Source organism: Podarcis melisellensis (genome assembly GCF_964234715.1).
Source record: "Podarcis melisellensis genome assembly, chromosome: 16".
In the NCBI taxonomy this organism is placed as follows: Eukaryota; Metazoa; Chordata; class Lepidosauria; order Squamata; family Lacertidae; genus Podarcis; species Podarcis melisellensis.
The window spans coordinates 13988748-14002844 of NC_138533.1; the positions used below are offsets into that span (position 1 = coordinate 13988748).

The 14097-nt window shown below is 48.0% G+C and overlaps 1 protein-coding gene across 3 annotated transcripts in view; it reads right to left on the bottom strand.

The window, feature by feature from the left end:
- The window catches only part of LOC309358507 (transmembrane protein 121-like), a 30929-nt gene that overhangs the window by 11925 nt on the left and 4907 nt on the right, over positions 1 to 14097 (bottom strand). Inside the window, exon 3 of one of the 3 annotated variants that reach the window (XR_014163481.1) lies at positions 4336 to 4598. The exons of 1 other annotated variant lie outside the window; for it this stretch is intronic. The gene's annotated coding sequence lies outside the window, so the exon portion shown is untranslated. Of the gene's footprint in view, positions 1 to 4335; positions 4780 to 14097 lie in introns of those variants that run through there. One more of the 3 variants, XR_014163482.1, reaches the window with a different exon arrangement.

Sequence of the window (14097 nt, forward strand, 5' to 3'; positions counted from 1 at the left end):
CGTGGACACATATAACTTGTCATTCAAAGAAGGAGTAAATACATCAAACATTAAAAAAAAACCTTCCCTAAACAGGGCTGCCTTCAGGTGTCTTCTAAAAGTCATATAGTTGTTTATTTCCTTGACATCTGATGGGAGGGCATTCCACAGGGTGGGCGCCACTACCGAGAAAGCCCTCTTCCTGGTTCCTTATCACCTCACTTTTCACAGTGTGGGAACCTCCAGAAGGCCCTCAGAGCTGAACCATCATGCCCCAGCTGAACAATAGGGATGGAGACACTCCTTCATGTATACTGGGCCATTTAGGGCTTTAAAGGTCAGCAACAACATTTTGAATTGTGCTCGGAAACTTTAATTTGAGGCTTCTTGCCAAACAAAAGTTACCCTCTCCCCATGGCTGCTCCCCATGGTTTTAAAGGAACTCTTCTAACGCTGTTGTGATGAAATTGCTATATGGAGTATCCAGCAGGTGTCAGGGCTGAGCTGTGCCTCATCTTTTTTTGAGCCCTTTCGATTCACCCATGCCAGCATCCCTCTCACTTCATTCAGGCCTCTGTGGTGCTTTGTGGATACAACCACAAATCTCAGCACCTCTCATATTAAAAATAATAATAATGAACAGTGCATTTTTATAGGCTTCTGCCCCAGCTCGCCCCCCCATAGGGTGCCATCCTGCAACAGCCACACACATTCCTGTTGCTTTGCATCCGAGAATGATGGGCTGCATCTCCCTTGCTGGTACCCAGAATTTCCATAGCAACGAGTGATACTGCTCAGGGCACCACCTTCATGTTACTAGGGCTGCTTGGGTGGCAGAGGATTGCATCAGAGGGGAAGGAGGGAGTCAGGAAAGAGGTGTAGTGATATGATAGCCATGTTCAAATATATAAAAGGATGTCACATAGAGGAGGGAGAAAGGTTGTTTTCTGCTGCTCCAGAGAAGCGGACACGGAGCAATGGATCCAAACTACAAGAAATAAGATTCCACCTAAACATTAGGAAGAACTTCCTGACAGTAAGAGCTGTTCGACAGTGGAATTTGCTGCCAAGGAGTGTGGTAGAGTCTCCTTCTTTGGAGGTCTTTAAGCAGAGGCTTGACAACCATATGTCAGGAGTGCTCTGATGCAGTGGCGTAGTGTGGGGGGTGCAGGGGGGGCTGGCCGCACCGGGCGCAACATCTGGGGGTTAGGCTTAGGGGGCGCAAATCCACAGGTTAGGGGGCGCAAATTACTTGCCTTGCCCCGGGTGCTGACAACCCACGCTACGCCACTGCTCTGATGGTGTTTCCTGCTTGGCAGGGGGTTGGACTCGATGGCCCTTGTGGTCTCTTCCAACTCTATGATTCTATGATTTCTTGGGGCAGCGGATCAAATTGGGGACTTTCTTGGGGAAATGGGGAGAGGGTCCCATCCACAGGACCCCAACCCCCTGAAATGGAAGACGCTTTGAGCAAAAAGCCTGCCGTCTTGCAGATATCCCCTCTTTCAACTCCCCCCGCATGTTAGCCAATGCACTACAAATGATTTCCCCAACAGATGATGGCAATGTACCACCAAGCTCAGCCGCTTGGGGGATATACAAGTTGACCACTGACTCTGAGAATCACACACCCCATCTTCAAAGGCTTTTTGGTTTCTTGTGCACTTTGCCCCATTCCAGTCACGGAAACCAACCATCTAGAGTGCTAGTCACGCCACTACCCCTTTATTCTAAGAAGGTACATCCTTCATAAGCTAAAGTTGGGCTCTCCATTTCCCCATCCCCTCACTCCTGGCTAAACTTTTATACCTTCAGCAACTGTGAGATAGGCAGAAGTTTGGTAGGTACTATAGTGGCGACCAGTTTCACCTGTTGAAAGTCTGCCTGTCCTGCCATTAAAAAGGCACAAGAAAGGAGATTCCAACTAAACAAAAGAGAGAACTTTCTGACAGTAGGAGCTGTTTGACAGTGGAATGGTTTCCCTCAGGAGGTGGTAGACTCTCTTTCATTGGAAGTTTTTAAGCAAAGGTTGGATGGCCATCTGTCATGGATGCTTTAGTTGAGATTGCTGTAGCCTTAGGCTCCAAGAATTTGTCTAATCCTCTTTTACATTCTCCAGGTTAGTGGCCTGTGGAAGGGAATTTCACAATTTAGCTGTTCGCCGTGGTTTTGACACATGCCAGTCCAGTCAAAATGACAACCAGTAATACTTCAGATGCGCTGAAGGGGAAAAAAGAGGGTGGGAAGATCATGGCAGTTCTTGGAAGAGCTTTCTCACTCTTAAGAGCTGTTTGGCAGTGGAATGGGCTTTCTTGGAAGGTGGTGGACTCACCTTCGTTGAAGGCTTTTAAGCAGAGGTTGGATAGCCATCTGTCAGGGATTTTTTTGCTTCGATTGCTGCATTGCAGGGGGTGGGACTAGATGACACTGGGGGGTCCCTTCTAGCTCTAAGATTCTATGATTCTACAATTGTTTTTAACTATATCCTGTTCTTCTACCAATAAGTATCCAGAGTGGCTTGCAAAATAGAAGTGGGGACCACCGATAACGAAGGATAAGCATTTTATGAACAGCAGAATGAAAATAAAGAAACCCACCAGGAATTAAAATACCGTATTTTTTGCTCTATAAGACTCACTTTTTCCCTCCTAAAAAGTAAAGGGAAATGTGTGTGCGTCTTATGGAGCGAATGCAGGCTGCGCAGCTATTCCAGAAGGCAGAACAGTAAGAAATTCAGAATTTTTTTTTCTTGTTTTCCTTCTCCAAAAACTAGGTGCGTCTTGTGGTCTGGTGCGTCTTATAGAGCAAAAAATACGGTAATTGAAAACAGTAGCAGAGCCTCTCTCTTCCTGGGACTCTTAAGGAACTAATACTCAGTGGCATACTGGCTCCCACAGTGGGAAGCAGAACAGAGCCATTGCAGCTGGAAGAGTCAGATTGGCAATAGTTGAGATTCCGAAAAAAGAACCTCAAATGTCTATCTTCCTTGGTCCTATGGAGTTTTGGGGCTGGCGACGGGTTCAAACAGCAGACTTCCAGCGGAGCCTTCCCACTCGCCTCTCTCAGCTCCATTGCAAAGTGAGCAGGGCAGGATGCTATTAAAACTTAGGAACACTCCTCCCATCCCTGAGCTGCCACTCAGCCCTGGATGCTGGTTGTGTGCTGTTGCTGTGGCAACGCGAGGCAGGCTGCAAGGGGGGGGGGCGGTGGAGAGGGAAAGAGCAGAGGCAGTGACGCCAGAGCTTCGGTTGCCTTGTGGTGCTTATTTTCCTTTTCAAGATTTTCAGCCCTTTTCCCTATTTTGGCAGCGAAAGGCAGAATGCAGCTGCGTCAGCTCCTCTCCCCCTCCCGGCACGCAAGCTCTCCACCAGATTTAAAGGCGCAGAGCCCAGCAGCCAGCGACCTTCTGATCCAGTCCCCAGGACTGGACACACACACACACAGGCTTCTCTTTCAAATGCCTCTCAACCCACCTGGCTGCCCAGCCATCAGACATGAACACAACACATCATTTCTCTCTAGGGTGCTCTCTGAAAGTGGTCCTCTCTCCATGCACTTGGCCCATCATCTGATGACTGCAGCATCAAGTGATGAATGGGCACGTTGTTTTATGTATGGATGATGAGGCACCAACTGATCCAGGCGGCGACGACGTCAAATATAACATTTCTCTGTGGAGTCAGATGGTGGTCAGCCAGTCATCAAAGGTTGACTAACAGAATGGTCAATTTGGGATCTTAACAGGAGAGAGGGGGAGAGAAAGAGTTGCATACAGAGAGAAGCTTTTGTGTTTTGAGTTGATGGGGAGGTGGGCAAATATTTTGTGTGTGTGCATGACACACACTGGGTGAGACAGAGGTACAGGTTTCTGGGAGAGGGGCGACATTTCAACTGCTTCGGATGCAAAGAGTCTTGGATTCAGCCCATGCCACCTCCGGTTATGACAGATCAGGCAGCAGATCAGGGGTGCCAACTTGAATTAAATATGGGAAGGGAGGGAGGGAGGGCAGGTGAGACACACCCTGCATAATCAATTAACAAAAAGCTGACATGCAGGGGCACCCCCTGGGCCAATTGTACGTGCGAAGGCAGGCAGGGACTGTTGGTGGTTGCCCCATTCACCCCAATGAATTGTATTCCACTGGCTAAAGCAGAATGTTGATCTCACCCATACGGGGTTGGAGGGCCAAATTTGGCTTGGTGGAGACACATGGTGTTTTTGTGTGTCTTTTATCACCTTCCCTTTTGTTGCCTAATCCTTCACCTGTGTTCCTCTTCCCTTTTGATTCCCATCCATCTCTTGCTTCTCCTATGCCATAAGTTGAGGGCATGAAATGGGCAGTAGAGATCTTGGAATATACTAGACATTTGTTTTTTTATTATTTTTAATGATATTTTTGTTTTAGTTGGCCATTCTCAGAATTGATAGAAAACAATGTCACATTTCTTTGCAGAACGAAAGCATTAACCACGTCTTCGAGGAGAGAGAGAAAAAGATATTGGCTCTCTCAGAGGCTTAGTAAGGGCAGCAGGCCAGGTGGAATGGGTTTGTTGCAGCTTCTTATCAGTCCTTGCTTGCAGTCTTTCACAGTAAAGCTCCAGCCAGCCAATTAGGGATGCTGGGAAAGAGAAAATCGAAGAGGTGGCATTGGACAGCAGGCAGCAAGTCTTTTGCACAGCACCTTCTGAACAGGAGCAGTCTATCTGAGCAGTGAGAACTTGGAATCATTCGAAGAGGTCAGAAATTTTTCTAAATTTGTTCCAGTGCCATTGAATAGCTGCGGTTTTAGGAACCTTCCCCTGATGCGGAAGCAACAATTATTGTTGGTTTTGCAGTGGTGTAAGCTATTCCACTCCTAGCCCCAGAACTCAGAACAGAGCTATACTCACTTTGCAATGGAACCAGATTGGAGCAGTCTGTAGTGCAGGGTTGCAGAGCCCTTTTAGGACCTGAGGGACACATACCCTTCTTGGCAACCTTCTGGGGGCTGACTGGGGGCCAATGGTGGGGTCAGATGCAGAAGTAGGAGGAGCAATAGGTGTGAATTTTATCTTTGTGCAGTAGGCTACTTTCACTCACATACCTGTCTCTATTCTCCATCCAGGCAGCTAAGAGGCATAATTATTGCATGGCATAATTATTGCATTTTATGTAAGCCAAGTAGAAGTACTGACGATTAAGTAGTATACAAATTGTGGAAAATAAATAAAAATAAAACGATTGGAGTTCAAGGACACATTCCAATCAGGCAAAAATACTTGGTGTGCAAAGCAGGGGCGTTGAGTGTGAGATAGCATAAAGCCGTATATCCGTCCTGAGATTTTAAATTTAAAAAAGAAGACTACAAGGGAACAATCATTTTGACCACCTACTCTGCATAACAGCTGTGTTATGGCTTCCCTGTTAGTGGAAGACTTGCACAATGAGAAGACTGAGCTGAAAGCTGAGCTTTATTTCCAAAAAGCTAGATTTTAAATATCTGAAATTATTATTATTATTATTATTATTATTATTATTATTATTATTATTATTATTACTGTTGTTGTTGTTGGCAATGCTGGGATCCATTTATTTATTTTATCTTAATGGGTTCATTCTGAATGGACTCATTCTGCTGAATACATAGACTTAATGATTTAATAGTTTATCTTCGTATTTGTTTTTCGTCCTAAGACTGTGAACATGCTGTACCATAAAAGCACATTTCTGCCCACAAATAATTCTGGGTACTGTAGTTTGTGAGGGGTAAACTACAGTGCCCAGAATTCTTTGAGGGAAATAATGTGCTTCGAATGTGTTTTAAAGGGGTAGGGGGTACATAGCCTAAATCCAGCGGCTTTAGATATCATTTACAAAGAAGGGGGGAAAGGCAGGATATAAGTTTCTTGAATAACATTTATTCAGGTTTCAAGCCCAAACTCAAACTTCAGTGGAGGCTATTCATACATTCAGCTGCCAGTTGAGTAATCAAAGCTACAGAGCAACAAACTACCTTGGAAGATGGAGAACTCTCCTTCATGGGAGAGCTCTATAAGTAAGGTAATATGTATGTGGGAACCAACCTAAATAAAGAATTGTGGTGGTACTGAAAAAATGGCACCCATTTAATGACCACCATCTCTACTGTTAGAGGCAAGAAGTGTGACCTGCAACAAAACATTGCAGTGGGGTGTGCCAGTCATTCCCTTTCCCAAGATACTCCATTGCATATCCTCTCTTCTTGCTGGTTTTACATTTTCCTCTCTCCTAGAAGTCAGTTACGGTAGTTGAGCATGCTCAGCTGTTTAGGTTCGCCTTCCCTTTTGGATGAGAAAAAAACCTAAAGTCCACAGGCTATAGGACATGTCACAAGACAATGCTCCGTTCTGGGCTGTGGCCACCTTCCCTCCAACTTTTGTGGGTGGCGGCCTGGTTTATCTCAGTACCCACAGGGTCTGTAGGGAAGGAGGCCGTCTGTCTGATATTTGGACCCGAAGTCGTTTAGGCCTTCAGACACTAGCACAAGCACCTTACGTAAGTTAAACCTGCCAGCAAACTGGCAACCCATCTGAACAGTGATGTGACAGGTAACAGCTGCAACATGCGACGTTCCCCCCTGAGTTGGAAGATGCAGCACCTGTTGGATTTCTGCCTGTCCTGTGCTGATGTTGAAAGCTACCACAGCCCAGTGGGGGGGGGGGTCAGTCTCTGTGCAAAATTCTACATCAGTTGAGAGGAGCCGTGTATTTTCAGCACCGGTGGGCACAATTTTTCCCCTCACAGGGAACATACACAGGCCTTGTTGACAGGAACGCTGTGAACCCTAAACTCTTTCTGGAGGGGGGATCCTTGAACCCCCCTCTCCAGGTTTGCTTCCCCCACCCCATCAGATACACATAGTTCTTTCTATAAAAAGCTGCTTCTCCCTCCCTCCCTCCCTCTCTTGTGAAGCTCCTTGTCCTTTTTGGTGAAGCCGTGGGTGGGTCGCCATGGCAACGGCTGAGATATTTTCGATGAAGACGGGGGATCAAGCTCCAATACGCTCCTCACACTCTTTCTGGCCCCCACCTTGCAAAAGGAGATGGGGGGGGAGAGAAGGCAATGAAGTGGGTAGGTGGGATGAAATATAAATAGATTTCAGAACCACAGCAAAGTACAAGGGGGCAAGGCAGGGGGTCTACACAAAATGGGAACATTTTGGGGCCTTTTCCTGTGGCCCATAGGGTTGGTGGGTTATTCCTGTACTTCATCTGACTCAGCTTGTAAATGCATTTTGATGGTAGGCCGGATTGTGATGATCAGATCTGCATCTGCGGAAACCCAGCCAGATTATTATTATTATTATCTTTCATGTGTGAAAGCTCGGCATTGGATCATGGGAAAGAACATGTGCAGAGTGCCATGCCACCCCCGCCGGTGTCTAGATAGCTGGTATTAGGGAAACAACAACAACACCTTGCAGGGATTTGAGCCCAAATCATATTGGAAGTTAGGCAGTTATGAGGCGGGAGCTAATAGGAGAACTGTCTGGAAAAGGGTTGGATTGGATAGTCTTACAGTTTCTTCCAATATCAGACACAGATTTCATATGTGGGTCACCAGGCCAGCAGTAGTGAGGGGCAAAGACAGTTCGGCAAAAGGACCCCCATGACGATAGCCATTTTCACATCCGGACACACGAGTGTCCCAAATATAGGCCCAGATAATTGGTTTCTCTCTCCTCCTCTGCTTCTCTCTCCAAATGCCTCTGTTGTATGCAATCTTCCTGTTGAAAACATGATTGAAAAACACATATTTTTTTCTAGATGGCTTCCATCCCTCCACTTTACATTATTATTTTTTTGTCCTGGCTAGGTGGAAGAGTATAAATAGCTTGTTCTCCTGAGTTATTAAAAGCAACAGATTAAAGGCCGTACCAGTGAGGGGGCTATTTTATGTAACAAGGTGTCAACCCCTGGAATGTTCCTCTTCCTCCTCTATTCCTCTTTGCCCATCACTGAATTTATTATTTCCTTTTCTCCCTGCCCCACAGCCCGTTTCCTAGGCTAAATTAATACACATTGCAGCAGCCAATTCCCTCAGTGCTGGCACAGCGGCGATGATGCTTTGCCAGAATGGATCAGAAGGGCTTTTGCCTCTTCGGTAATAATAATGAAATTAAAATAGGCAGTGAGGAGCACTGTAAAACACATTGCTCCAACAACAGCGAACAATTCAGCAACTGGGATACAGGATATAGGATGGAAGCCTTGCCTCTTGCCCCCCCTTCCCCCAAACAAAGAGGAAATATATCTCAACAAACAAATAAACTGAGAGAACACTTTGCTCAGGTGTCTCTCAAACCTTGAAGCAGCTGTGTAAAATTCGAGATGTGGCAGGATCTGTGCCCCCTTTGCTTCCAATCACTGCACAGCAAGGAGGCTGATAACTTGGACACAGAGATATTTTCAGTGTTGGGTTCCCATTGCTAAGGGCTTGTCGAGGGTAAAAGATCAGCGTGATGTGCTCAGTCTTGAGTGGGGCCTCCTCCCTGGCAGCAGGGAAAGGGGGACCCAGGTCTTTGCATCTGGTCCTGGGGGCTTTTGCTAGGCCACACCGCTCACTGGCCCTATGTTGCACCCCAAATGTTTGTGCCTGGCTGGCCAGGATGTTCTGAGAATGCCTCTTGTTTGTGGGGATGGAGGATAGGGAGGGGCGTGTGAGTGGTGTAGAGAAGCCTACTTTTATAAAGGTAATATTAGCATTCCTGGCTCTGCCCGCCACTGGCATGTAGGCTTCATAAAGTAGCCCAGTCTGGAAAAAGTTCCCTACTCCTGTGCAAAAATCTTCTCCAGTGTTCGACACAGCAGAATGACCACAGTGTAAACATGGTGCGTGGTGCCAGTTCCATCTTGTTCAGGGCCCTGGAATGAGATGCTTGCCTCTTCTACTGCCTCTCTGCTGTTGCTGCCTGTTCACTGTCCCATTTCTCTGGGGCCCAATCCACCCCACTTCCCAGGGAGAGAGGGGGTGGGATGGACAGGGGATGCAGGGGTTACTCCTCCTCAGTTCCCTCACTGTTTGCTAACTTGAGAGGGCCAAGGGCCCACTATTGGGATATGGGCGCTAGGAGACGCCCGGTGTTGTCTACCCTTGCTGCCAGCCTTGCTGATGCTACCCTCGCTCTCTCCAGACTCCTCCAGACAGGCTGCCAGAAAAAAGCTCAGTAACTTTGTCCAGATTTTCACTTTGGGGAATACGGCAACCCTAGCTTATTCATCCTGGTTTCTTTTTCACAGAGGTTAGACGATGCCTGCTCTTTAGTGAGCATTCCTCCTGATTTGCTGACGGGGCAGTTATGCAACAATGAGCAACCCTCTTGCATTAGCTTGCATGGTGGTTACACATCTTCCTCTTAACTTTTTATCCATCTACATTTTGCAGTGCATTTCCCTGTCACTTTCCTAACTGCAAAAAGTCTGAGTTGTTGTTGTTTAAAGTAAATTTATTAGGGAGAGAAACAGAGTGCATTAAAGGTAAAGGGACCCCTGGCTTTTAGGTCCAGTCGTGGATGACTCTGGGGTTGCGGCGCTCATCTCGCTTTACTGGCCAAGGGAGCCAGCGTACAGCTTCCGGGTCATGTGGCCAGCATGACTAAGCCGCTTCTGGTGAACCAGAGCAGTGCACGGAAACTGTTTACCTTCCCACCGGAGCGGTACCTATTTATCTACTTGCACTTTGATGTGCTTTCGAACTGCTAGGTTGGCAGGAGCAGGGACCGAGCAACGGGAGCTCACCCTGTCACGGGGATTCGAACTGCCAACCTTCTGATCGGCAAGCACTAGGCTCTGTGTTTTAGAGAAACAGAGTGCATAAATACGCTTTAAATTTATGGTGTGCACTTGATTCCTGCAAAATGTTGACAGTCTGGAGGCAACCCCAGAAGGTTATTGTCCTATTCAAGTTAACATGCCTGCAGGATTTACACCCGCCTTGAATTCTGTGCATATTCGAGCCAGGAAGACCACTCAAGGAGGGTGCAAAGTAAGGGGTCTTGAGGGGTGTAGCCTGGGGAGGGAACATGTAGCCTGTGCAAAGTTTTGAGAGAGTTCTAGAGGGCTGCATTCGGCCCTCGGGCTTGGGGGGAGGGTTCACCAAATGTTGACACCAAATTCACACTCATGATATGTATTCACTCAATCTCTTTTCTTTATCAAAATTCCCTGGGGCTGTTGTTTTTTTCTTTCAATGTGGTGCTTCTCACCACACATGCAGGGAGTGATTCCACCCAGCTCCCACCCCGTGGTGATGGGTGGATGTAGGTCTGTTGCTGCAAAGGCCCTTGTTGCACTCAAACACCTTCACACTGTGCCTATCCTTTTGGGGGCTCAAGGTTTGCACGGACCTAGAGGCAGCCCCCTAGTGGCTGCGTGTCAAAATGGGTGTGGCCAAGAAAAAAAATGAAAAAGTATCTCTTTTCTGTACTATACTCAGTTGTATTATTAACCCTTTTAATGATTCACCAAGAAACTGCATTATTAATTCCTCACTTTGTAACTGGTGTAATTCACTAAGCAGCAATAAGAACACATTTGCACAACCCTTTCCTGCATAACTAAAGTTCAATTCCCTTCCATGCTTATAAATCAATTTCTATCCCCCATTTCCCCTCATAATTAATTTCATTGCCTTCCCACTTTTCCCTCTTACCATCCCCTTTCTGTTAATTAATATCGCCTTCCATTCCCACACATAAGGAAGGCACACACCACACACACACTCAGCAGAGAGATTTCTTTTCTTATTCCCCATTGCGCTACGGTAGGAGGCAATTCATTTGCTGTTACTATTAAAGAAGCCCTGGTGCTCTCCAGTAATTTGTCAGCGAAATATTCAGCTGCTGCTTTGGGCGCAAGGATGCACGGTTCGAACTCTTGGCCTGGGAATCTCTCCTCCTCCTCCTCCTCCTGCCTCCTTTCCCAATGTTTGCTTTTGAGTTTATTTTAAGTTTTGAACACTCTCCTTGTCTATGCAAGGAGGGGAGCGCCACCACATGTTTTTTTTAACCCCGTTAAGTAATAGCTAAGGAGAATGCATGGCTATGTCTCTAGCCTTGAATTTACACAGAATCATAGAATTGTACAGTTGTACAGACCCCCTGGTCCAACCCCCTGCAATGCAGAAATCGCAGTGAAACAATCCCTGACAGGTGGTCATTCATCCTCATCTTAAAAACCTCCACTGGAGGATCTGGCAGAGGATTAGATAATATGACAGTGGAATTTGCTGCCAAGGAGTGTGGTGGAGTCTCCTTCTTTGGAGGTCTTTAAGCAGAGGCTTGACAACCATATGTCAGGAGTGCTCTGATGGTGTTTCCTGCTTGGCAGGGGGTTGGACTCGATGGCCCTTGTGGTCTCTTCCAACTCTATGATTCTATGACCCTATGGGCCTCCTCTGTCACTGCCTGTGCAATGACTAGCACCAGAATGTGGCGTACCAACAATGGCTCAGTCGCCACCACTGGAGAAAGGAAAGGCCTCTTCTCCTAGCAGACTCGCTCTGCCCCTCTCCCCGGGAGAGGAGAACCCCCATGGATTACCTCTCAGACCATTCCAACGGGAGCAGGGCACAAACATTGGCAGGGAAATTATGAGTGGAAACTGCAGTCTTTAGTTCATTGCTGAAGCACCTGCTTTCAGTGCAGACGGTCCTCATCTCCTCTTTTTAAAAATGGCCAGGGAATGGTTGGTGGGGAAGACTTTCTCTTCCCAAGAACCTGGAGAGCTGCTGCCAGTCAGAGTAGAAAATAACAAACTGGATCAGACCTTCATCCAGGACGTTGAGGACTAGAAACTTACTTCTTCTTTTTTTGCTTAGGGCAAAAACCATAGCACAGCATACACACAGAGGGGCCCAGGATCGATCCCTGGCATTTTCAGGTAGTGTTGGGAGTGCCTGCTGCCCGAAATCCCCCAGGTCCACTGCCAGCCAGTGTTGGCAATACTAAGCTAGATGGACCAATAGCAAGACTTGGCATAAGGCAGCACTTTGGGGTTGCATTACAATCCTATGCACGTGGGGGGGGCAGTGTCCAGTGCTGGTACAGCATCCCTGGCACTCCTACAGCCAACAGCCTGCACAACTGGGACAACTGCACAACCGACAATGGGAAACACTGGCTTGCGAGTGCTCCAGTTGGAGAACAGCCTTTACCAAAGGTGTCATGGGCTTTGAAGACGCTGGAAATCAGGACACAGGGAGAAACGTGCTAAGAGGAAGGCACGCTTGGCAAACCCTCACCATGATCAACTCCTGCCCGGAAACCAATGTCCCCACTGTGGAAGGATGTGTGGATCCAGAATTGGCCTCCACAGTCACTTACGGACTCACTGTTAAAACCGTGTTCATGGAAGACAATCTTACTCGGCTGTGATTGATCGCCAAGGAAAGAAGAAAGTAAAGACATCTGTCCAGCCTGTCAAAGCTTGATTTGGCCTTATAGCTCAGTTGGTTAGAGCATGGTGCAGATAACGCCAAGGTTGCAGGTCCAATCCCCTATGGGGCAGCTTAACATTCCCGCATCGCAAAGGGGTTGGACTAGATGACCCTCAGTGTCCCTTCTGACTCTATGATTCTGTGGTGTGCAGGCTGCCTTTTACATACATGCTCAGCACCTCTCCCCCCCCCCCCGCCGCCCCTGCTTTATAGGAAGCAGGGTATCTGAATGCATCTGTGCCATTTCTGTTACAAACAGCTCTCTGAGCCAAAAGATATTTATATCATCCCTTATTGGGGTAAAAGTACAGCTTGGATGCCTCCGCCCCCGCTTTTGCTCTCTCTCTCTCTCTCCTCCCTCCCTCTCCCCCCACTGCAGTCTTCGCAATGATGAGCGACGCTGTTGGCCGCCCCCACACGCTGCAGCAGAGGGACTGTGCATTACAGGCTCTGAATTGCAAAGCAAAGGAGCGCCAGCGTGTGTGCGCACTCCAGGCTGGCTATATTTAGCGGCTGGGTTGCTGTTTTTAGCTTCTTGATTCAGAACTCAAATTAGCAGCAAAGAGGTGAAGGGTGGGAGGGGCGAAGCCCAGGAAGGTTCTTAAGAGACCTGAGCAGGGGTGCTCGGGAGGTATGTGGGGTGGGGGGAAAGAATGAGGAGGGGAGGCTTTGGCAAGCAATGGGGTGGTGAATGGCTCTGCAGTCATCGGCAAGACCGCCCCCCCCACAAAATCCTCACCATAACCCCTCTCCCCTTTCCCTCCCCAACCCCACAGAGTGGATGCTAGCAGGGCAGTGAGTCACTGTCACAATGCTATGTGATTCACTTAGATTTAGGCTAAGCTGTTAGCAAATCGGACTGCTTGTCTGCCACCCTTTTAGGCAGACTCTCCTCCGCCTTCCTGGGACTTCCCCCTTTTCTCCCCCCCCCCCACGCCGCGCGCACACCCCCACCCGGAACTGGGGTTAGGGACAAAGCAAAACAGCCCTGCCACCGGGCACAATCTCACCCAGCATTTGTGCTCAAGGCGAGTCCTGGTTATATATGAGCACCCCCCCCCCAAAAAAAAGTGTTTGGGGCTTTGTAGCATAAAAACATAGGAAGTGGCCTAATATAAAGTCGGAGCTAGTGGTGGGTGGAGCCCATTAGGACTGGTTGGGAGGAAGGGAGCCCGTCAGTAGGTGGCGCTAGAGCCAATGAGAGGCAAAGGCTTTGTCCCTATCCTCCTCCTTGCTGATTTCCGAATAGGGGAAATTGAGACCCAGGAGGAGGAAGCTGGCAGGCAGGCAGGGCCATTCCGTGGGCTGGTTGCAAGTAAGAAGGGAAGCCTGGGTGGGAGTGGGCAGCTGTCTGGGTTGCTGGAGCATTTGCCCCCAGGCAGCAGACCCTTGGGTCTATCTCACTCAGTATTCTCTACTTGTAGAATCATAAAACTGTAGGACCAGAAGGGCCATCTAATCCAACCTTCTGCAGTGCAGGAATCTCAGCCAAAGCATCCATGACAAATGGCCATCCAACGTCTGCTTAAAAACCACCAATGAAGGAGAGTCCGCCGGCTTCTGAGGGAGTCCGTTCCCACTGTCAAACATCTCTTACCGTCACAATGTTATTCCTAAGGTTCCATGCATGGCTAAACTTGGCCCTCCAGATGTTTTGGGACTAC